Genomic DNA, 25955 nt, shown 5'->3' with positions numbered 1-25955 from the left:
TATAATTCCCCGGCTAATATAAGACTCTGAAGTGATTATTAAATTATAGTAATATTTGTTGTAAATGCGCACCACGTTGACATACGCTCATTGGTCTCCCTCCAGTCCTGGGTCGGCGAAAGGTGATTGCCCATTCTGTTTGTTTACACCAAGTTCGTTCTTGGATAAAACAGAGAATAGTACGTACACCTCGAACAGATCGTATTGCCTCTGTTGAGCGAGATGGAAGACGTTTCACCTGACGTCATAGCTCGCTGCATTCTGCGCAACGAAGGTTAAGTCTCATGTCATTCTGAACGAGCTATATAATTGCATTCAACACAATGGCAATATTTGCTCTCACGTTTGTATGCACAAGGTGAGAGGGAAACGAAATTATGACATCTTTAAAACTTGTTTCTTCTCTCAATGTTAAATTCTTGTGTGCCATTGGTTTTCTTTTATCGTTAGAAGCGGAATGTAACTTGGGGAAACATAATTATAAAATAATATTACCTGATAAATAACTTCTGCACATTCCTGTGACACACACCTTTCGAGAGAAGTCAGAAACAATTTCTGATGTCGTTATAAATAATGTGTTATTTATGACAGTGTTGGGTGAGGCCAGGTTTATGATTCTCGACGAGGCGATTGTCAGTCTATTGCAAATGGTTCTTAAGGTTTTTTCATACCTGTGACGATAGTCACCCTTCCGTATCGAATCGCAAGCCCCAAAGTTATAAAATCACCCAGACGTCATGGGAACTAACTAACTAACTAGATGGCTTACCGAACCCGAAGGTTCATCACCGAATTAACCAAAGCCCTCCACCGGACCCTGTCCTGGGCCAACAAAATCCAGTTTCCTTCAACTCCTATCTCCCATAGATCCCGCCTGATATTATCCTCCCATCTACGTCTAGGTCTCCCCAGCGGTCTCTTCCCTTCAGGTTTCCCAACCAGTACCCGGTGCACACCTCTTGTCCCATCCATGCGCGCTACATGTCCCGCCCATCTCAATCTTCTCGACTTAATCACCCTGACAATACTGGGGGAGCAGTACAGATTTTTAAGCTCGTCATTGTGCAGTTTTCTCCACGCCCCATCGTCTTCCCTCTTAGGCCCAAATATCCTCCTCAACACCCGATTCTCAAACACCTGCAATCTGTGTTCCTCCCTCTGAGTGAGAGACCATGTTTCGCACCCATACAAAACATGGGAACACGTATTAAAAATACTAATGAATTACTGCAATAATATTCATTAAATTAGTGAGATATTTGAAACTGCTTTTGAATCGTTGGTCTTTTAACACGAAGATGACTGTCTTGTGGACTGTAGTGCCGTGTAGTCTGATAGAAGTTTACCAACGTTTCAGAGGTCCTTGCTGCCTCCATTATCAGGGCTATCATCTACCAGACTACATGGCGCTGCAACCCAGAAGATAGCTGGCCATCTTCGGACTCACCGCCCTGAAAACTTCAAATCCTACTTTTAACATCGAGATTAATTTCTGTTGTTTAGATTCACATGCATGTCTCTAAATTATCAGTAAATTTCGTTTTAGTTAATCAGGCTTAAATCTCCGAAGTGGTATTTCTGCTTAACATTTTACGATGTAAATGTGTGCTTTTCTTATCTGCCATCTTGCGTTGTACGTGGAATCAAATGTTAGAAAAGCATACAAGTGCTCTTGAAATTATTTACGCCTGAGATTGAAGCTAGTGAACAATTTTGGTTATAAATTTTACGTAACCATGGATTTCGTAATAGAAACCGATTGCGTAGTATTCTTAGGAATATGAAATCTAAGGGGCAGAGATGGGCTAAACAAGTATGTGACTAAATGGGAAGGATAAAACATGCAAACAATATTTTGATGCGGAAATCCTTTAAGAACGGCGACTTTAAAGGGGATATTATGATATAATTAAAATTAATTTAAGGGATGCAGGCTAATAGCATGGGTAATTATGGGACTGGCTCGTTTATTTTGGTGGTGTTGGTATTAGCTTTGTTGTAACTTAAGGTTCAGGCATTTGCGAGTTATACTTGAAGTCACTAAATTGCATGTTTTAAGGTCACAACTAAATCGTACAACGCTGCAATCCGAAGATCGGAACGCAGACGAGTAAAGACAGATCTCGCATCGTAGCAAACCTAACAGCGCTGTACTGGTGACTTAGATTATGGAGGTAAAGTCCTGCCGTGGCCTTTTAATTATTCAATTTGGTAACGGCCATTAGAGTTTATTGGTACTTACGTAAAAGGTAGGCTGTTAATAACACTGGAACAAGCGTATAATAAATACAATTTTGTTTTCGGAGTTGAGCCGAGTCGAATGTTAAACATTATTAAGCGTTTCGACAACCGTTGCATTTGCCATTTTTAATGTAAATATGTATATCCGAGGGTTTATAACTAGAAATGGTGTTCAGAATTGGTGCTCATTAGATTTTGCTGCACTGGATTTGTCCCTTATCACAAAATGGTTTGTCACTGCTTATCTGTGGCCTGTCTACAAACAATACATAGCCCCCAAAGCCAATTGAATTTCATACCACGAAGTCGACATTGAAATCACACAACTTCATTTTAATTCTTATAAAGTTTCAGTTGTTCTGTTTTAATTATAATGTGATTATTTTTTTCAAGGACTATTAACAAAAACATGATGTGCTTTAATGTCGGATACTTTGAAGTGTACTGTTTGGATATATTTATTTAATTAAAACAACTGTTATATCAAAACACTTGGAAAATAAATCGTATTTAGATTTAGAAGGGGTTTGCGGTTTATGATAACGCGTGTCACGTTTTATAATATTCAGCATCGCAGGAACTGATTTTGTAAATAATAGTGGAATTATATGGATATGTGTGTCTCTTAATTTGAGCTTTTACATTAATGTCACTTTGACACGGGAAATACATTCTCTAGTAATGTGCCCATTTACACAAACTGGATTTCTTACGACGCTGTACACGTAACTGGACTCGAAGCTCAGTTATTGCTCATTTGATTACCATACAAACGTCGCTGTACACAGAGCCATCAGAAATTACGTTTACTTTAGTAATCATTTGCCTTTTCAAAAAACGTTTCAGATAAGTTATAAATATTTAAGAAATATACGAGGCGCGTCCCAAAAGTAAGTTTCCCACTCGTCCCACAGCTAGCAAACCTTATATTGCGCGAAGCGACTGTGCATACGTGATAGAGCAATGACGTAGCATGGCGCATGCACTAACGATACTTCCCGCGTTCTCACAGTAGCATCGTTGCAGCTGTTGAAGATGCAGGTTCTTATTCCAGCTCCCGCCGATTGTGAAGTGCGGTCAGTGATAACGCTAGGCCGCACACGGCTCGACGGACAGCAAGTCTCCTGCAGGAGTTCAGCTGGGAGGTGTTTAATCATTCACCCTACAGCCCGGACCTCGCTCCCAGTGATTTCCATCTTTTCCTACACCTCAAGAAATTCCTGTCCGGTCAGCGTCAGCGTTTTGAGAATGACAGAGAGGCGGAGATGGTTGTCACACAGTGGTTCCAATCCCAGGCGGCAGACTTCTACGACACAGGTATTCAAAAGTTGGTCCCACGGTATGACAAATGTCTCAATTCCGGTGGCGAATATGTTGAAAAATAGCTGGACACTTGCTGTATCTGTTGCAATAAATATTTCCATGAAATTGTGTCTTGTTTCTGTAAACGGCTCCAGGGAAACTTATTTTTGGGACGCGCCTCGTAGATACCTAATCTCAGCATTGTGTACTCGCTTTGCACACTTTATTACACTCACTGAGTTTAATTTGACCGCGTTCATTACTTCCTTTTCGTTTACACACGTGCAAATGGAATTTCTTTCGTCCCACTTGCGGACGACTTGCCGTCCGACATAAAGTGCCTCAGAGGCTACAGAAACGGGTTATTTGTATCCCTGAAGCTATTTGAATATTTATCTAACACACACACTGAGATCCTTTAGACAGTGTTTCCATTCACTGGTGCATATTAAGGGCAAATTCTGTCGCTTAAGGGCGTTTAGGATGTGTGGAGATAGAAAGTATAGTATCTTTCATATTGACTGTGTCTTATATATTTAATGTTCGTTAGTTTCCGTCAATTCAGAGCGTTTTTAATTTCTTCATATCCTGTGTAGAAATCTAACTCCATGGAACACACTTCATCTTGACAAACTGTTACCCCGTTCAGCTAGTCAAGAAATTATCTGTCTTTCATGAAGTCAAAGTGTATGAACGCGTTTGCAGGAATTTCTGGAACCATGTGAATCCAGACCAGATCTAACAACCTATTTATTTGAGTTACATTTTAATATTATTCTCCCGCATGCGACTATCACTTTCAGGTGTTTTCTATCCTTTCAGATTTATATTAATATTTATATGAATTTCTCATCTTTCTTATGCCATGTTCTTGCTAACGCTCCTGATTTGACTAATAAACACACAGTTGTAATATTTCATGTTCTTATACCCTGATTAAAATAGCAATGGAATCAAATATATTAATCTTTATTTGATAGAAAATTAAAGGTGCAGTATTTTGTAATATTATTAACAACAAAATGCCCTTTCAACTTAAATTTTTATTGTTCTTGGAAATTTAAAACCAGTGTAACAACGAAAAAAATAAAGCATGTAGATTATCCGAATTTGGAGCTCTAAATGATACAAGTTGTGTGTGTTTTAGCATTGTATAAGAATGAGTTTGCTATACACGGAAGAACAGATCCGTATGTCTGTAGTACTTTCTGTAAGAAAGCGAGAATATTAAATCCCGTAACAAAGAACAGTTGCAAAATGCTGATTAAATTGTCATTATCTGCTCTTCCTGAAACAGGTGGACACTTCCGTTACCTATTCTCGATAATTGGTGTTACTCATCCGTGACTGTGACATGACGGAGAATTTTCTGCGAGTCAAGGAGGTTTTTAAACGTAATCCTATTTACCTTTCTGCATTAGCTTACACATGTGATTCAGAAAGAGAAACATGGTCTGAAGAGGTTCGAGGACACGTAGGAGACAAAATAACAAATGACTTGAGAAAATTACGTGATGAGGAAATCGTATTTTTAATTTGCTCAGAGGTTATAGTAAGACTGCTGAAACAACCCGTTCTGGTGGTGAGACTTAATGTCGTCCAGTGGTCTGAAATGAAACTCTGAAGTCTCCAATAGAAAATTCAAAGTTTTTGAGACTGAAGAGGTGACGAATATCAAAACAAAATTGCCAAACCGATGCTGCACTGTCTTTTTGATATAAAATAAACTATCCTTTACACATTTGTTCCCTTTCCTCTACCGAAACAAGCAAATGACCGAGAACCCTGTCTTAAAAGTTTTTGGTTTATGCCAGCGTGTTTGTTGGAAAAAGTCCAAATTCACCGCGAAAATCAGATTTTGCGCCTTTCAATACATTCATCTATTTTGGTAAAATAATATCTTGTCAGTAAGAAAACTATTACATTACCCGCTGTTCTCCCACTGATTTTTCCCTTGTGACTTGTTCGCATTTCCAAAAAAGTATAGCTCTTTCTGAGGCGGGTTTCGTTTCGAGTGACTTGAAGACGTTCAGAGCAATATGACGACAGTATTGGAAAGACTTATTGGAAAATTATTTCTAGCATCGTTTAACATTACGGAGACGTTTGAATACGAATAGGCCTCATTTGAAGGTGACCATATCAACTGAAGGTTATTAGTTAGTATACAGCAGTCCGTTTAAATTTAATTGTCAGGACTCGGTTCACTTGTTTTATTAGCATTCTACCTAATTACTGAGATCCGTGATCTGTCAGCTGTGACGATAGAATAGAAGTTACAAGAAAACTTATTGTTAATGTTTCGTCGTCGTCAAATCCACAGAGGAAGCGAAACGGAATCAAGAGTGACGATCCGTGAATCACTTTCTGTGTAGTAGCGGAAAGTAAATTGCCGGAGAACGAACCATCTCTCTAGAGATGGGTCTCCACGCCACTGACTGCGGTTTATCGGCGGTACCAGGTGTAAAAAAATGGAATTTAGAGAAAATTTTTAGAGAGAAATTTTTAACTACGATACAATCTTGATTAGTCATCATTGTGATGCGAGCCTGATAGTATAACACCGTAGATAACACATGACGAAAGAATGTATAACATTTATCTATATTTTGGTTAGTCTATATATTGTTTAATAGCCACGGTGGTCTAGCGGTTAGAACGCTGGCCTTGTAATCCTGGGGTCTCGGGTTCGATTCCCGGCGGTGCCCGAATTTATAACTTGTGTTGGGCAAGGCCGTGGTCTAGGCAACACGGAGTTTTCCTCCGTGGCATCCCAACAGTTACTCCATTCACACACAGAAGAAGGCAATGGCAAACCACTTCTGGATCATCTGCCAAGAACGTATATGAACAGGTCCCAGTCCGAGAAAAGGATGGAAGGATCCTGTTCATATGGACCTGTCGTCAGACAGAACACTAAATAAATAAATATATTGTTTAATCAGAATGAAATACTTTAGAAACACTGTACTAGAACAGATTTGCTACAATACGTCTGCGAAGTCAAAGACAGGCTAGTGTACATTCCAGGGGCAATGGCATTTATGCTTCCAATGCTCTGTTTTCTTGTGTTGGCATAGAAACCATCAACACCATAAAATATAGGAAACACCGGCCACAACTAAACGCAACACGGAATAAACTTGTTTATTATTTTCATTTCACGATATCATAGCTTTAAAAAATGAAACACGATAGCCAAGCCAGACTCCTTGCAGTAATTTAAAGTGAAGGAAATCGATCACTTATATTAGCGGTCAGTATCACATTCAAAACCAATGACCGTTGTAATACGTAAGTTGAAGAAACTAGTTTTGTAAAATCATATCCTGGAGACAGGTACAGTCATTTCTTTGTTTAAAGTAAGAAGGGGTAATAAGATACTGGAAAATTATTACTTAAATTTTATGGACAGGAACATGCTTGCTCACAGTAACTAATTTCACGGAGCCAGAGCCTTTGTTGAGCAGCTGTGGTCATTCAGCTGTTCTAGAAATTTCGCGCCTTCTTTGGAAACCGGAAGTTCATTATCGTATTGACAACATCCAACCACCGGACTCCGTCCTGTATCTGTTGAATCCAGTCATTTTACAAGTTGCTTTTTCTCGCTTCAAGTTTTCCAATTGAAATTCTCAATGCCTTGTGCAGTCTACATGTCCCGCCCATCTTATCTGTCTTGATTTGATTACTATAATAATAAGTGGCGAAGGGTATCAATTATGAACCTCCTTAATCTGCAGCTTTCTCCGTTATTCTGTTACAATTATTCTCTCTCTTGTGTCTAGATTTTCTCCTGAGCACCCTGTCTCAGGAACCCTCAACTTGTAATCATCCCCCAGGGCGACACCCATACAAAATAACAGATAAAACCAAAGTTTTTAGATACATCATAAGGTGATCGACACTGAACTGCACTAAAGTAAGCATTACCCGAATTTAATCTGCTCTTAACTTTGTCATTTGTAGTGACGACTTATGTTTTATTTTTCTGGGGCACCCCTGAAGCAAAATTTAATATAAAATTTCTAAATTGTATGACGTAATTTTAGCTTCTTGAAATGTAAATTTACCCGTCATAGGTTTCAGCGTAAAGAAAACAATTTTAAAACTTTTTTAGTCGTTTTAATAACACGTTATTGCTAATACATACTTTCCCCAAGACTGTTTTCACACAATATTTCTGCGTGTTAATGGCCTACCTGTCTTTATTAAAATAATTAAGCGTAGCAAAACACGTCCTGTAAGTGGATGGAATGTATTAAATGCTTATTTACCTGACTAGTCGAGTTTTTTATTTCATTCGTTTAAACACCTTCTTATTAAGACCGGCAGAGAAGAAGGGATTTGGGCCCGGTCTACCAATTTTTTTTAAGACCCCGTCTTCCACGCCTCTCTAATCCACGTGCCGGCAAACTACCTACTCTACCAGGGCACTTTTTTATTGACGGGTAACCATTAATGAAAAGGCTATGACTGAAGCTACGTATTTTTCGCATTTTGGAAAACAGCGTTGAATTGGAAACAGATTCTGTGATGTTTCTGTCATATATATATATATATATATATTATTTTCTCACTCATGCATAAGTTTAGGCTATGTACTATCAGCATACCTGAAATGCGAAAGCAGAATATATGTTCGACTGCCACTCACTCAGAGGGAGGAACACAGATTGCAGGTGTTTGAGAATCGGGTGTTGAGGAGGATATTTGGGCCTAAGAGGGAAGACGATGGGGCGTGGAGAAAACTGCACAATGACGAGCTTAAAAATCTGTACTGCTCCCCCAGTATTGTGAGGGTGATTAAGTCGAGAAGAGTGAGATGGGCGGGACATGTAGCGCGCATGGATGGGACAAGAGGTGTGCACCGGGTACTGGTTGGGAAACCTGAAGGGAAGAGACCGCTGGGGAGACCTAGACGTAGATGGGAGGATAATCTCAGGCGGGATCTATGGGAGATAGGAGTTGAAGGAAACTGGATTTTGTTGGCCCAGGACAGGGTCCGGTGGAGGGCTTTGGTTAATTCGGTGATGAACCTTCGGGTTCGGTAAGCCATCTAGTTAGTTAGTTAGTTAGTGCCAGCATTGCGAATTGTAGCACTTTATAGTCTTGTGGTTTACAGACGTTTCAGAGGTCTCTGTTGACGAAGGTAGCAAGTACCGCTGAAATTAAACTTCTACCAGACTAGATGGCGTTACAACCTAGAATTGACATCTTAATTCTATAGTAATTAATATTTTAAGCGGGGAGCTACCCCCTAAGTGGCGTGATTGTTCCGGCCACAAGTCTTCATTAGCTCGGTATAAATCATAATAGACCTAACTGTACGTAAATGCATAGTTTACATGAATGTGTTACTAATTATCTGTTTTTCTGAACAAATTGTAGCATGAGGAGTTAGTGTGGGGACTGAAGTAGTTCTGTTTATTATAACGGACTCTACTGTTCTGTGTTTGACAGGAGAAATTCCAACATCTTCAGCAGATAGAGCTGGTCCTGGCACGAAGACGTACGGTGAAAAGTTATGACCGATGCGTATTACATTAAACATTAGTTTTCTTTCACTTGTTAACAAATACATACGCGAAATTCCTTTTAGCTTTCTACATAATCAGATAATTCCGTGTGTGTTCAAACAGGAATCTCTGTTTAAAATCTCACACTCATTAAATTTACAACAGATATAAACTTTATGATTCTTTATTAATTTCTCTGGTCGATTTCTCTGAAACTCCAAACGTCTCATTAAATACATCAGTGATAATACAGTACAGTTGACTTGTTATACGCGGGGTTTGTGTTAGTGAGAAACGCCGCGTATAACAAAAACGCGTAAAACAGGAAACTTGTGTCATTTCCATGTATTTTCTGAGTTGTGCACCGTACGAGGTCTTAACTTGTCGCCGGAGGCAGAATGTGAGGCGAGTCTTAGAAAATGCGAGAGGAACTAAGTAAGTGAGTTTGCGCGGTATCTTCTACGTCAGCCGCGGATAAGATAGCAGGTTAAGTCGCAAAACTTGTACTAAAGGTTCCGCTTAGAAGGCCTAGACGTAGATGAGAGAAACTATTAAATTGGTCCCAAAGAAATAGGATATGATATGTGTATTAGATTATTCTGGCTTAACATAAGGTCTTGGGGTGGGTTTTTGTAATAGTGTAATATAATTTTTCGTTTCATAAAAGGCAGGGAATTTTTCATCATTTTAAGAACTCTGAAGAAGTTTGTTATGTTTTCATTTAACTTAATTGTATGTCTTGTTGCTCGTAGGACTAGGATTCAATGTGTAACACTTTAGCAATGAATTCATGATTTCACTTTTATACTGAGATATAAGAAGTTCAGAAAATCAGGTGATCCGTAAAAGGCTGCAAGGTTAATTGTCAGTCTCTCTGTAGTTGTCGATATTTACAGCAGATTGATAAGAATTTCACGCGACCTGCGACTCCACAGTGTTTGTCAAAAGTCACCCTAAAGTTTTTAACTTGCCTCTATCCTATTCAGAACGTATTGATTTCGAATTTTTTCTATGAAATCTGTTTATCGTGATTGAGGTTGTGGTTGTTTAAGACCAAAGGCGCGTGTAATAAGGCCTCAGGAAAGTAATTTTGGTCGAATTAGTTCCGCGGTGGTGTTCGGTCTCGGTCGTTAGTCTGAAAACCTAATGACATGAGATCACATGGCCGACCTAGGCGTCATGGGACTATTATGTTAAATTATATTAGATCTTAAAAGGTAGCGTGTGGATTAGATTAATCTGGGCTCGTCTAGCGTCCAATGACGAGTTTCTGTGGACAGAATAATGAACTTTGATATCCATACAAGATAAATTATTTGTTAATCAGGTGTTTGAGATTTTAGTTCTTACAACTGCGAAGATATTGATACTCTGAAAATGGAGACAGTGTGTTTTTCCGAAGCTTTGATATCTGCATACATGTCCACAACACGTTAAAACGCACAAGACCACCATCGATGTCGAGTGGTTAGACCTCGGGAAGTCCTAATTTTAATTCTCGACCTCGAAACCGGCTTTGCCGACTGAGGTTTTCGGTAGATTTCCTCAGTAACACCAGATAAATGCTGAATTTGTACATTAAAACAGGTCACGACTCTTTCCTATGTATCATTTTCAGTTCATTGTTCATTAATCATGTTATTGTTAAAAGAATGGGACTTTCTCTATGGAGATTAACTAAAGATCTTTATTGTAATTTTAGAGGCATTTTTTTTAGCAAATACCGGTACAGTGAATAACTTAACGATGTACTCATAAAACAACATTAACTTATTGATTCAAACCCCTTTCACATACTCGAAAACGAAGCCTGTAAGGCGGCCTGTGCATTTAACTTGTACTATGATGTGGCCCTTATTGACGACCCCAGTTCCTTTCACGAGGTCAGATGACGGAGAGCCTGTTACGTTGAATATTTATGTGACTTGGAAGACCCGCCCAATCCATATTAATACCACAGATTTATTAAATAAAATCGATTTTAATTAGAATTAAAGCCATGCAACGATGAAATTGGTTGTGAATGATGAATAAATAACCGTTATTAAGTTCGTCCGTTCTACGAGCAGTTGCTGACACAAAATTCTTTGTCGTATCTGAAAAATCTTTTCCACTTCTTTTCATAACTTGTGCAGGTTGGAGCATAAGTATCTGTTAATCTGCAGTGTGTTCCGCTAACACAAATAGACTGCATAGTAAAAGCTTCTTGGATGTCCTCTGTTGACTTAAGATTCAACTGTGAAAATGTATTCAATTGTTTTCCTTTTTTAGTTTCTGAATTTTTATAATGTGACTTATCTTTAATTTAATTACAATGCCTAGTGTGACTGCGATTACAGATACTTCAAAGAACAGCTCCGTGCATGGTAGAGACAATTTCACATGAAGCTGTCCACACGGTGACATATGAGACCCAAGTTTCTTTCACAGACACCTTTCTAATTTCTTCTGGTAGATATTTACTGATAATTTAGATGAGCTTACACATTCCATAATGATTTATATCTTAAATGCGTCATGTTTGTGTTTTATTGATACAATATTTTTTATTTTCCGTCTATACACAAACTTAAAATAATGTTGTTAAAATTACTTAAAATTATAACATTCTCAGTAGATACTGCATCTTGTTACATTTTTTGTTATCGACGACATGTTTCAATGTGTATTACATCATCATCAGGTCGATCAATTTTAATATATTTTAAAAACTGTTGTACATCTTGCGTTGCGTATATTGATTAATTTGATTTGTTTAATTATAAATTTTTGTCTCTTCCTTTAAATTTGGAGGTTGTGCTTGGATGTTTTATATTTCCTATGTCAATATCCAAAATCACGATTTGAAAATTAATTTTACAGATATAAAACATCCAAGCACAACCTCCAAATTTAAAGGAAGAGACAAAAATTTATAATTAAACAAATCAAATTAATCAATATACGCAACGCAAGATGTACAACAGTTTTTAAAATATATTAAAATTGATCGACCTGATGATGATGTAATACACATTGAAACATGTCGTCGATAACAAAAAATGTAACAAGATGCAGTATCTACTGAGAATGTTATAATTTTAAGTAATTTTAACAACATTATTTTAAGTTTGTGTATAGACGGAAAATAAAAAATATTATTCCATAATGAGTATGGAATATCTACAATTCTTGTATTTCTGTGTTTCTTCATTCCAGATAAAATTTCGTATCAATAAACCATATATAATTCGCAGTAAGTTACTTGTTAATGTAACCGCCCTCGAATATTAAGCGTATTTTTAAGAATATCTGTATTTTAGACACATTACGTTAAACTATGTTGTATTATAAAGGTTATAAATATATATTAATTATGTGGATATAAACGTACATTGAATGCAAATTGTGATAATTAAAATTAAAGAAATCTTTAGTTTATTTAAACAAGAAATGACAGTTAATTGGTGAACAGAAACATTACTAGAATAATTACCTACCAGACTTTAGCAGTAAACGTCACATGTAGTCAGATTGTCAGGCTCCCACGCAGAAGTAAGCGAATAGACCCTAAATAGTAAGAGACCATTCACCGCAGGATAAACATCTACTACCACATCAAGTCGATATACAGGTAAGCTATAACGTCATTGTATATAGCTTCTAAATTGAATGCGCCAATGATGTAAATTTAAATATTAAACTTTTCGTTCAAAATTCGTGTATTCGCATTATACATTTAAAATGAATTAATTACCTCTAGAGTATGTGGTTCGACGTAATGTATCTGAATTACAGGTATTAAATGTAAGAAGCATAATAACATATCAGAGAGATAGAATGAGAAAGTAATTTATTCCCGAATGAGATTTGGTGTATTGATACGATAATCTGTATCTCTAAAGAAGAAACATGAAGATAGGCTATAAGAATTTTAACTTTGATACTCCTTATGGAATTTATCACGCATCTCTTGGATCTGTAGCGTGTGGAAAAAATTAGTAATTATAACTCCTGGTGGTAGAAATTTTTTGAATGATTATCATTCAAACATAACAATGTATGGTATGTAATTTACTAGATATATTATAACGGTATGGAAATCAACTTTAAATAGACGTAAATGTGTTGCAAATCCCATGCCTTGAAAAACGAATGTCTTGTAACTTGGATTCTTAGTTGTTGCAACGTATAGTCTGGTAGTTTACCGACGTTTCAGAGGCACTTGCTGCCTCCACCATCAGGACTTATTGTCCTAATGATGGAGACAGCAAGGACCTCTGAAACGTCGGTAAACATATACTACAGAAGGCGCTAGATCCCATCAGACTAATCTTATATTTGCTGCCTTGGAAATCTGCAGTATCAAAAACTTCAAATATTTTATGTGCAGTCGTGCTTAAAATTTAATTTCAAATCCTATTACGGCGTTTTCTCGGTTTTAGTACTGCAGAAATGCGTTGTTGTAAATAAATAAGAGTAGGTACGTTAACATGAATGCATTTGTATCGCATACGATATATATTTTGTCTCTTTATTCCATTCTCAGGACGAATCGACTTTTATTATTTAAGTTGGCATCAAAACGGGATTACTCGGCCTTCTGAAGTAGCTTACGTAAACATGTTTAGGCCTGTCAGTAATGGTAACATTTGAGTCTGTGCTGTTCAGTGTGAGAGACACAGGAAACAGGACAGGCAAGTTTGTCCAGTGATCAAAGTTGGCGGTCGTCCAAGAACCCCGTCGCAAGAGAATGTAAGAATTATTTCATGGCTTGTTTCGCTTGTAAATTTCGATTCTCATATCAGAGCTTTTGGTTTCCTTTGAATTTTGATACTTTTGGCATTCCATGTTTATGGTTTCAATGCAGGCTTATAGAATTTTAAGTAAAAGTAAAGTAAAGTTTGTCCCACTATACGCCATGTAGGCGTTTGGGGGGAGTGGAGGTATAGCTCCTCTCTTCCTTGACCTCGGCACTAGATGGGGGTGAGTGGTCGGTATCACGCCCCGGCCGGCTTTACCCCCGGGAAAGGACCCCGGTACCCGATGGATAGGAGGGTGGGTGGGCCCCAGAGCCGGTCTGGACGCAGAGGCTAGAGGATAAATCCTCTGCCCCCGTCGGGGATCGAACCCCGGCCGTCCAGCCCGTAGCTAGTCACTATACTGACTGAGCTATCCCGGCTCATATAGAATTTTAAGTACTTATATAAAAACAAATTTAAAACAAATTAATTTTTGATATTTTCCAACTGCTTTTGTCGACGTAAATTTATGTTGTGATGTCCTAAAGAGTGCGGAAGGCCATGTTCGTAATTTACCCAGGGTCTACCGTTGCTTTAAAGCGTCCGTTACTATTTTGAGGGCAAGTAAATCAGTGAACGTTGAGAAAGGCTGTAGTGTTGTATTTAGGCCTGAATATTTTTATTCCTGCTGAAGATTTGGATACACTCCTAAGACCGATATGTTAAGTGTGTGCATGTTATGTCCTCAAATGTTTGGATTGTCAAGATACCCTGTAAGTATGTGTTATATGCAGACGCGAACAGCGGATAAGAGTTGGTTATCCAGTTCAAGAGCTATGCGTGGGGACTCAGCCCCACTGCAAGAACATTTGTTTAAGATAAATGGTCATATTTATACTGTCGTTGAGTTAAACTCTATGAAAATGTTCTCTGCTGTCACTTGGATGGGTCCAGATTCAGTGATAAAGTTTAAAATTCCAACGATGTTAACGAAGAATATATGATTACAAACATTACATACTGCCTTCATTATCAGGGTGATGAGTTCTGATTGACATAATGATGTAGACAGTATCTCTAAACGTTTGGTAAAATTCTATCAGACTGCACGACGCTGAAACCCGTGAGAACCTCATATTTTACTTGAAATATAATTCAATAAAAAATCATATGAATTTGCTAGCTGACATGAAGGATAATTATAATTTCGACAGATTTTATGGCGATAAATGCCGATATTTATATGATTTACTATTAGAACCCAATTTTTTTTACTGTATAACATTTACATTCAGTAATATTTAATGTGAAATTAATATGTTAAATTCAGCTTGTAACCTGATTACCTTAGTTCGTAGCGAGCAAAGACCATGACGAAGTATAATTAGCGCAAATGAGGAGCTTAGTATTTTATTCATGCAGCGATAATTACAGTGCACAATAGTCGTTTAGCGTTACCTTTAAACTCCCGTTGCGCTTTCAAACATTTAGCTATTCGTCTTAATGACGTCATGACGCGGGAGCATTAACCACCATGGATATATCAGGTAAAGCTATTAATGGGGCATAATTGTTTTGAATCCAACAGTCGATAACGACATTTCCGTCTCTCTTAGACCCCCATAAGACTGTGGAAAACTAAGACGTATTCTAAGTGAACTTTCAGGTTCTCACGGTGACGAGTATGGAGATGGTTGTCTCGAGGGTTGCTACGCCATTTAATATGGTAGAAGTGTACAAGCGTTTCGCAGGTATTTGAAGACTCTGTTATCAGGGCGATTGTATTGTGATTTTGCCATGCATTCTGTTGACAAGATATGATCGTATAGGACAATTACTTTTACTGATTTTATATCTAGATCGACCTCCGTGTTAGCGACTAATGGAGTTAGTGTTTTTATGATCCTTATAAATATGGGCATTAAAATATACTGAACACAACAAAATAAGTCAACCTCAACGGTTCAGTAGGTTTACAAGGATACAGCATTACCGCTGGATATACAGCGTGTACCATAATTCCGTGGCTGATAAATACGTAAAAATATCAAGAAAGAAAAGTTTCAAATCGTGTTTTCAGTCTCAAGTGCTGGAGTTTTCTCTGAGAGAAATTCGTTACGGGGATACACTCTGTACATCTTAGAAATTAAAATATTACGGCAGTGTTGCCAACGTTGACATGGCTGTTCGAGTGTCTAGACGTTTTCTTGGTTTGGTTCACTTCATATTTCAAATTTCATGTCGATGTGGGAACATCGCAAGATGTTCTTACTGTTGATAGTGCAAAGAGCATGGCGTCGTAACGGCGAGTTCAAGGTAAAGAAAATTTAAACAATTGTGATTATAAGCACGTGATTTATAGAAAAATTTCCCTTCCTTTTTTAATATTTTACCAGATAAGAGTTCTCCAATGGTTCCGAATACATTGGACTTACTGTGTATACTTTACGTCTTGTGTTTGGAAGACACCGTTTACTGATCTGAGGTGAATTACAGGAATCCTAAGTAAAATTTTCTTTGTTTCCTTCAACTTCTCCGTCTTAGGATAGTACGGCTATTATGTAACGACCGCCGATCTCAGTTCTTACCTACTAACCGTCTTTGATCTTCGTACCTAATTTGACCTCATATAACATTTACATTTTAAACAGAGTCGTCATATTAACAACAACAAAAGAGTCAGTAAATGGTTTGACAATATAAAAGGAGATTAAATAAGCTGTACTACATCGCAACGCGCAAAGATACACGTGGTTAGCTTAAGGTAAATTACGATACGTCAGTTCTGGCAGTAAAGCACTGACCAGGAGGTGTTACCGTTCACTCCTGGTCCACCTTGATGCTGGTAATTCTGCTCTGAACTTGACTTTGTGATTCAGAGCATCAGCACAGAACTTGATTTCGGAACGCGTGTATTTGTCAGCTCCATCAATGAACTTCGTGTACTGACATGAATTCTGCACTGTAACTGGTTTTGTGTCCAGCGTCCTTCATTTTAACGCTGAAGGTTATTGACCGTCGACAAAGGTTCAAGTAAATACGTTTAGAACTGGTTTCGTACATAAATATGTCATCATTTGTCGTATTTAAATTATGAAATATTAGAGTGTTATTATGAGCCGGGATAGCTCAGTCAGTATAGTGACTAGCTACGGGCTGGACGACCGGGGTTTGATCCCCGACGGGGGCAGAGGATTTTTTCCTCTAGCCTCTGCGTCCAGACCGGCTCTGGGGCCCACCCAGCCTCCTCTACAATGGGTACCGGGGTCCTTTCCCGGGGGTAAAGCCGGCCGGGGCGTGATGCTGACCACTCACCCCCATCTAGTGCCGTGGTCAAGGAAGAGAGGAGCTATACCTCCTCTCACCCCAAGCGCCTACATGGCGTATAACGTGACAAACTTTTTTTTTACTTACTAAAGTGTTATTACTTTCCTGTAAAAGGATAGTATCCATAATAAAACATGATTTTTATGACTCTTCTGTGCAAAGTGTAGAATATGAAGCCTAAATTTGGAGGTCATGTTCGTATGCACGTTATTACGTCACTTCTATTAAAAAATGCTTGAAGATATCCTTCAAGGAGTGTAAGTTTTATTTCTGTTTGCCGTTTATTTTTTGTTAAACAAATCTTTTAAACCACTCACATCATCTGCGCTCGTCTTTTACTTAAATTTCTCATAAGATAGTATAATTGCGTCATATTGTGAATCAAATATTAAATTAATTATTCGGTTTTGTCCGCCTAATCACAATTATATTTAAAATTTACAAATAAGATAATTAAAATATCATTTTATGTATAAAATAATTAAAATAATATATAATATATATAATTAAAATATCATTTTATACATAAAATGATATTTTAATTATCTTATTTGTAAATTTTAAATATAATTGTGATTAGACGGACAAAACCGAATAATTAATTTAAATTTGTCATCATGTTATTGTCTGTGAATAGTCTTATGATGTAAACGAAAAGTCTAAAAAGATCCCTGACTGATGACCAATTGAGGAAGACATTTTTGTGGCTTCTCTGCAGGTATTTACATTCGCTCTGTGACGGTTGTAAACGAGTCTAGATATGTGTTTTATTTTATACAGAGTGGAGGATAATTAATCACATGTAGGAAAGCGAGGGAAAATTCTATGCGCTTTTCAAGATCTCTTGATTGTAGTTGTTGCATCGTGTGAACCTTGTACGGTAAAATACCTAAGTCGTACGTCGAGACCTGTGAAATGTTCTCTGCCAGAAGGAAATCGAGCAGTTGTTTATGAAATAACAATCTAACAAGTGCTAGACGCTGCTGGGCTGTATAACGGTCCATAATAATTTCCCAAGCTTGTAAATTATTTCTGAAAAAAGAATGAAAATCGAATAAATAAATAAGACTAATCATTTAAAATGGGGTGATTAATTGTGCATCACTCTGTATGTGTTCTGTTCAACACGCGCATTCTTTCAGGAACTAACAAATCGGAAGAGAATGGAAAGAAATTAAAAGACACTGACGTAATGTCAGAGTTATTATGTTGCTAGACCTTTCACGAACAAGACATTTTTACTAAATTGTTCTTGAACGTGATAATGATACCAACTAAAAACTTCGCGTGATCTCGTCTGTCGTGTCTTATCACGAGTAAATTGCTCACTCCCTTGTAACTCTCGGCGATTCTGTACGCGTATTGAAGTGGTTTATTGTTTGAAGACGTGAATTGATGGGTGTTGACGTGTTTGTAGCGTCACAAGTATCCTCTATGTGGCATTAATACGCTCAGACGCAGACAGACTCTGTAAAGTACTTATTTGATATCTAGAAATTTATAAAGTTTGTAATATCGGTGCATTAAGATTCTTTAAAGAAAGGAAATTGATTTAGGGTGTCTGAGAACAAATATGGAATAATTTGGACAAAGAAAGGATATTCTTATTTGTCATCCAATATGATCTTTTCAATTAAAGCCCATATAATTTATGCAGTTGGAACAGAATCGTTAAATAATCTAAGAATCGCTTAGGGTAAAGAATTCCGTACACACTGCACAGGAAGAGAGAAAAATCCTTTCCCAATCCAGGAATCGAAACCCGACCTTTAGTCCATACCAAGTACCACTGGAACTTCGTTAAATGCAAGATAGTGTATTTTTTGTATCGGTTTTAGTTTTCTGGGTTGTAACACCGTGTAGTCCTTTAGGTGGTTACCAACGTTTCGGAGAAACATACAACCACCATCGTCAGGATTACGTCCCTCCAAAATGGTGGTAACCATCTACAAGACTACACGACGTCACAACCCAGAAAATTAAGTTTCACCACCGCGAGGATCTCAAATCTCACATTACATTATTTATCTTAAATTTTTATATCAAGTTGGCTGTCGTGTGTAATAAGTGATACATACCATATATTGCTCGTAACACATCTAGCAGTGTATGGTTTTACGCTGGGCATGCGTGCTAAGTGAAGACGAAACCACATTGACACTCTTACCTGTAACATATAAAGGAAAGAAAACATTAGAACGTACTCTTAGTATATCACTGCTGTGTCCTGAAGCTAGACTTAGGTTGGTTTCTGTTTAGAAAGTAACTACGTCGTTTGTGATAGCAGTAAAATATTACTGATTACGTTACATTTGTTTCTTTGCGCGAATATTCAAAGTAATAGAATAATTGTCGGTTATCGATCGATCATTTTATGTATTAAGATCTACACAAAGTAACGCAGTGTCTGCTAGCAACCAACCATCTGACAGACAGGACTGAAGGAAAGTAGTAGACTTAAGGACTTTATATAGGCAAGATTTATAGAATATTTTATTTTGTAAAATGTTAATTGCTTTCTTTGTATTCCGATTATTTTACTAGGCTCGTCTTATCATAGCGAAAATAAAATTTGTTTAACGGAATATACGCCTAAATATCCCACCAGATGGCGAAGTAATTATTTATTTAAAGAAGCTTTGAGCTTCGAATATAATAATATACTATTTTATATCACCAAACGTCACAAATTAGAAAGATTAAGGATTTTAATATTAGACGAGATAACGTGGTTAATATTTAGTACGAAAATGAAGATGCAACGGAGATAGTAAGGTTTGTGAGCTGAAAGAACACAATGGCGTTCCGATTTATTTATTATTCCTACATACGATTTAACCGTTAGAAACAATCTTATTGTTTTACTTTCATTACGTTTCATTTTATACAGGAAACAACTATGGAACATTAATTAAAATTATATCTTTAGTATCGAGATATGAATTTGCTTAGATAGACGTTTATCCCCGACGTGCATTTTTATACTAATTTGCATAAACGAACACGTATTGTTACATTGTTTTTTCGATATAGAATTTTGTTATCGCTGCAAATTAAAAATTCAGTGCAGGAAAGAACCGCTAAATGTCGAATGATCGACTCTTTTGTTACCTTTTATAATGCATAAAACATTGAGATACAATTCGTTTTGCTTTGCTTGGAATTCTTACAGAGCACTTTTACCGAAACAATCAGGTCATACGGCTAGATGACAGTGCATTCTCAATTTTTAGGCGCCGAGGAGAAATCACCGTGTAATTTGACTTTAGGCACATCTGTTTTATATTAAACAGCTGATAAATTCCATGAGTGGTAAGATGGAACTTGTAAAAACAGAATTACATACTAGGCTTTGTTTATAAAATAAGCTAGCAATTTGTGCGTTGATAGCGTCTCGCATAAAATACAAACTCGGAAGACAAGGAACATAGCTCTAACGATGGAGATATATTTCTTTTTTTTACAGAGTGTACCAATTAAAACGCAAACCAAACAGTAATCTCCTACTGCAGAACAAAAATTATATCTGTAGCTTAGATGCGTCATGTTTGTGTTGAACTAAGTATGTATTTATTATTCCAGTCTATACACAAACTTAATTTAAAAATGTTGTTGTTAAAATTACAGCGCTTTTCATCGTATTACGATGTTACATTTATTCGTAATGTTCTGCATGTCTACGAAGACTGAAAAACCTACAAAAGAAAATCTACAAAACAAATCAATAAATGGTTGCATTGAAATATATAATAGTTTTAAAAATATAAATAACGATAAAAACCTGAAGATGATGCAATAATAGCATCGAAACATGTCGTTAATAATAAGCGCCGAAGAAATGTAACATCGTAATACGATGAAAAGCGCTATAATTTTAACAACATTTTAAAATTAAGTTTGTGTATAGACTGGAATAATAAATACATAAAAATTATATCGTTTAATAGATTTTTTAACATCTTTCGTGACACTATAATCAAAGTCGCCTTAGTTACTAGGCCGCTACTTAACGCCAGTTGCGCAAAAAGCAATTCTGACGACTAATTTTGATCGGTTGCATCACAATGGAAGCAAATTGAAGGAAAGTGAAACCAGATAACTAGACAATAAGTTTGCATGGTTTTTCTGTACTGTCGTACCATAATGTGGTTGCACTCATTGGGTTTGTGCGGCTAGGAAAATGCAGTCCTGCAGAAAAAAGTACGGACAAGTATTTCAGAATTCCATGTAAACAGAAAAGTGTGGGAAAATAAAGTATTGTGACACAAACGCATTTCTCCATTAAGGTTCTGTAGTCTTGTAGTTAGGCTCATTATCCTTAAATAAATTGCAGAAATAACCTTACAAATATTTGCGTAATTTAATTCGCCAACTCCTGCCGGACGGTCATCCATTTGAAAGTATCTTTTATTATCCGACGTTTTGGAGACTGTCTTCATCAGCAACCTTGACGATGTAGGCAGAGACAATCTCCAAAACGTCGGATATTAACTCTATTCCAAATTAACTGATCGCCCGAGAATACTGCATCGCATTTAGTCGCCGTGAAAGCTTTAAATTTTACAGAGAGAAATCTCTACCCCTGTCAAGTATCAAAATACCATCGTCCAGACTTCAGTTATCCACTTTGTCTGATCATAGATGACGTTGTAACTGAAGATGTTAACACCATTGGAATGGAATGAATTTTTGTTTGTGATCATTTGTTACGAAGATTTAATACTTGTTTGAATTATTTAATTATGTTTGTTTATCCACATCAGTCTTAAAGAGCAAATTGTGGTTTCAGGATTAAAAATGTAACAAAGGAACATGTAAAAATAAGATATAGACATGTCACTGAGATTTAAAAGCCAACATTTATCTTGTGCGAAAGAACAATGGTTTGCATAAAATTCCGTTTCTAATAAATATAGACGTCTTGTAATGTTAAATGGATATGCGTGGTATTATTTACTCGTCAGCGGGTTACCAAAGCGTGGTTTTACATTTGAAGGTTATATTTATTTGTTATCGTGTTACCTAAGGCACCAATAATGTACGAGGTGCGATCGGAAAGTTTCAAGACTGTGTCAATAGAGGGCGAACCGGATGTAGTACGAGCTTCTGCCGCTAGGGGGTGCGGCCTACATTCATAGTGAATCAGTGTGCCAGCCGGCATCATCGAATTAGCATTTGTTTCTTAGTTACGGGCTGCTTCCAGGCTTGGCAGCGGCGCTGGGATCGTGGTGTTCACTCCCAGGGGAACTACTTCGAGGGTGATGGATGAATTTAATACCTGAGATAAGTGTACGGGTTTTTATAGGCGCAGTCTTGAAACTTTCCGATCGCACCTCTTATCTCGCGTCAGTGGTTGGTTAGCGGCCATGTCTTATTGAAATATCACATGGAACAGGGAGTTGGAATAGTTGTCAGTAAAGACACTGACTTACGAGCTTGATATACGGGATTCTCTACAGAGACAGTTTCTTTTTTTATCAACAGAACAGACAGAATCTGGAGTTCATTAGGCCTCCGCCACAATGTGTGCCGGAGACTGTTTTCTGCGAGATAACTCGGTCGGAAATTGTCTCAGTTCCCCTGTGTTTTAAAATATTTTAATCAACTGATAGAGTTTTGTTAAACTTAGTGTAGTTAAAAAGTCACTGTGTGACGTTTGTACCTTCTAATTGAAGCTTTTGTTTTCCGCTTTCCAGTATATTTTCTTGTTAATCGATGTACGAGCTTGTGGACTGACTTACCCACGTCATTTGCTTTTAAAGTTTTAACTTTTCTCTTGTGCTGCGAGTATGTAGACCTATTTCAGGCACTACCAGTTTCTCAGCCGTGATTCTGCTTTAGTAAGTTTTTAAGTGATGACGTGTTTAGATTCAATTAAGTTTATTCATTTGAGTGTTTGCCAACAGATAAGATCCTATGACAGGTAATCATTCATAAATATATGTTACCGGAAATAATCGAATTCCTTCCAAACTAGTTTTTACTAGGCAGAACTGGAATACCTAACGTAATTAAAATCATAAAAGCGACAGGGGTTTATAGTTTTGTTAAAAAAGTGAAAACAAAACGGAACTGTTTATACGATATTTAAACAAACTAAACATTCTCTTGTATAGAGTAAGTGACCAAAAAAAGAGACATTGTTTTTGCTGAAAATGTCCAAAAAATCTGTATATGTAATTTGCATCAATGATGTACCTAGCTGAAGAAGGACTATGCCATAGTGAACTGCTCACGCTAAAAGTGTAAAAATTCTCTTATTTGCCTTACAGGCACGCGAACACCAAGTGTCCGTAATAGAATGACAATTTATTTCGCCCTAACAAAAGTAATAATTAATAAATCATCGAGATATCTCGTTTGGAATAAATTGTTCTAAAATTTTAAGCAATTGGAAATTGAGTTGTAATTACGTCAAATACCTCTCTGAAAGAACGAAAATAACACAAAGAACACCGATGATAGTAGAGCTACGAGAATTTAAAATACCAAGGGGCAAAGAATGCCTTTATAGAACCTGTGCACTTCGGTAGGGACTCCACCCTCGAAATCTTGTTACACAGGAGGTTCCTCATTTCCGCATATTAACTTAGATAACGACTTGTAACTAACAAACAGATAAGGTCTGACATGTATTTCATTCTCCACGTAGTTACAGTGTTGGAGAAAGTTCTTTTTGTCTACTGTCACAGTTGCCCTAAAACTGTCATTTGTATTTTGTAAGGAAGCGACACTGAATTCCGCACTTGATAACTTTTAATCAGAATGATACAGCGAAGGTTCAAAATGGGCGAAACAGTTGGAATAAGCTTTCTCCTTATCGCTATTAATATTAGAGCTATCTGTTCCGGTAACCAAAGACAAAAGCACCCAGTGAATAGTCTAATGAGCTCAGTATCCAGGCCGAGCCGTCTCATTGTTATGCACGCATGCGCGTAGTAGTGTTTCACAATTGCGTTACATGTGATATTTTCTCAGTTCCTCAGTTTATTTCACATAACGATAATTCCATTGGATAGCACAAAGTCACGGTGAAACCTAAGAACTATTAACGACTTTATGGAATAGTCTTTTAGAGAATCTCACAGTCACTTGGCTAATTAAAAAATTGACATCCTTTCATAAAACCCGAAAGTTAATTATCCTGTTCACTAGACCTGTTTCTGTAACATTAATTTAAATTGATTATATCTTCAGCCACGAAGTCACCGAAGCGGTCTCTTCGTTTCAGGTTTTAAGAGTAAAACTTGTGTCTTCATAACTCGCCTTTTACTTGAATAACCAATTAATATTTAATGACGAGTAAACTGCTCGTCGTAGTTATTCGAGTAACAAGCCAGTAACTCGCATGCTGCGTGCGAGTTGGTGATTGCTGTGCGTTGCTGAAAATCTGTAGCAAACTGAGAAAAAACAAAATGGCTATTTTCCCAGAACTAATTCGTAAAGTTTGTTGATGCAACTTATATTACACCAACGAATGTTAGTTCAACAAACGATTGATCGTGTATAAAGACGAGGATATAGTTGAAAGCGGTTACAATGACGTACTCCGTCAGATGTTACTATACAATTAAAACACACAATCAACGTATGTCGAGAAAAAATAAGTTGAAGCTCCTAAGGAATTTGAATCACCAACAAAATAGAGTGTATAAAGCAAAATAAACGTAGTTTGCTACTGTACACGTTTTCTGTAGTAACACATCCGACAGAATAGCGGAGAGAAAGCAGCTCAAATCCGATCGATTGTGTTTCCCCCTAACCACGAACACCATGTGGACAAATACAAGCTAAAATTTATATAAATCCGGCTTCAGAACCGAATATTGTCATCAGAAGTGTATCAGATATCCTCAACCTATATTCTTCTCATATAATGAGAGACCAAGTTTGATACTCATATAAAAGATCAAAATCATACTTCTGAATATTTTAATCGCAGAGTTTAAACAGAAGAGGAAGGTTCTGAACTGAAAGAAACCAACACTTCTTAATGTAATTTAGTCTTAATTTCTTCTTGGATGTAATTTTGATTTGTTACTGTCTTTACAGTGTACTTTAACTTCGTCACAATTTAGAATGGCTGAGAAATATCTGAATCCTGCTGAAAGTACAGAGGCATATCGTAAGAAATAGTGTAGTAAGGTACACAGTTATATCAATATTGACTTACAACGCGTTTACCAATTCATCTGGTTATATCCAGTACCGCTGTGTTAATCCAATCGAATTTGGTATTGCCGTCATCAGTTAATTAGTGGCATAAATCTGTCATTGAACTTAATCACGCCTTCTCAATCAACTCTTAAAATGTAAGTGGTAAAAATATATACCACCTGCTTTTATTTTTTTTTATTTGTAGTGTTCTGTCTGACGACAGGTCCATATATTATGAACAGGATCCTTCCAACCTCTTCAGGTTGTCAGGGACCTGCTCATACATATATACATTCTTGGCAGAGATGATCAGAAGTGGTTTGCCATTGCCTTCTTCTGTGTGTGAATGGAGTAATTGTTGGGATGCCACGGAGAAACCGGGGAAGCCCCCGGAGGAAAACTCCGTGATGCCTAGACCACGGCCTTGCCCAACACAAGTTATAAATTTGAGCACCACCGGGAATTGAACCCGGGACCCCAGGCTTACAAGGCCAACGTTCTAACCGCTAGACCACCGTGGACCACCTGCTTTAACAAAAAATAATTTTCCATGTGCTTTTCTTTCGTGTGATTCTAGCTGTAAACGCCTTTTCCATAAACAGCATTAAGCAGTTGGTCTTTGAAATTGAGATGTTATATTTTTTTTTGCGGTATTTAAATTAATTTTTAAATATTATTTAGACGACTA

At 37.2% G+C, this 25955-nt stretch overlaps 1 protein-coding gene and 1 long non-coding RNA gene across 2 annotated transcripts in view; one reads left to right on the top strand and one right to left on the bottom strand.

Annotated features, from left to right (window-relative positions):
• stw (laccase) overlaps nucleotides 1-25955 on the bottom strand; it is a 73729-nt gene that overhangs the window by 30918 nt on the left and 16856 nt on the right. The window lies entirely within an intron of this gene.
• The window catches only part of LOC147873717 (uncharacterized), a 56933-nt gene continuing 43563 nt past the window's right edge, over nucleotides 12586-25955 (top strand). The window contains exon 1 of the long non-coding RNA XR_015535293.1: nucleotides 12586-12675. This is a non-coding gene — a long non-coding RNA (uncharacterized LOC147873717). The remainder of the gene's footprint in view (nucleotides 12676-25955) is intronic.

This window comes from Zootermopsis nevadensis, unplaced genomic scaffold (genome assembly GCF_977971745.1).
Source record: "Zootermopsis nevadensis isolate Lab colony 2312 unplaced genomic scaffold, Znev_1.0 Znev_ptg000016l, whole genome shotgun sequence".
Taxonomy (NCBI): Eukaryota; Metazoa; Arthropoda; class Insecta; order Blattodea; family Termopsidae; genus Zootermopsis; species Zootermopsis nevadensis.
The sequence above is the reverse complement of the archived record's forward strand: the minus strand, read 5'-3'. Positions and strand labels throughout refer to the sequence as shown.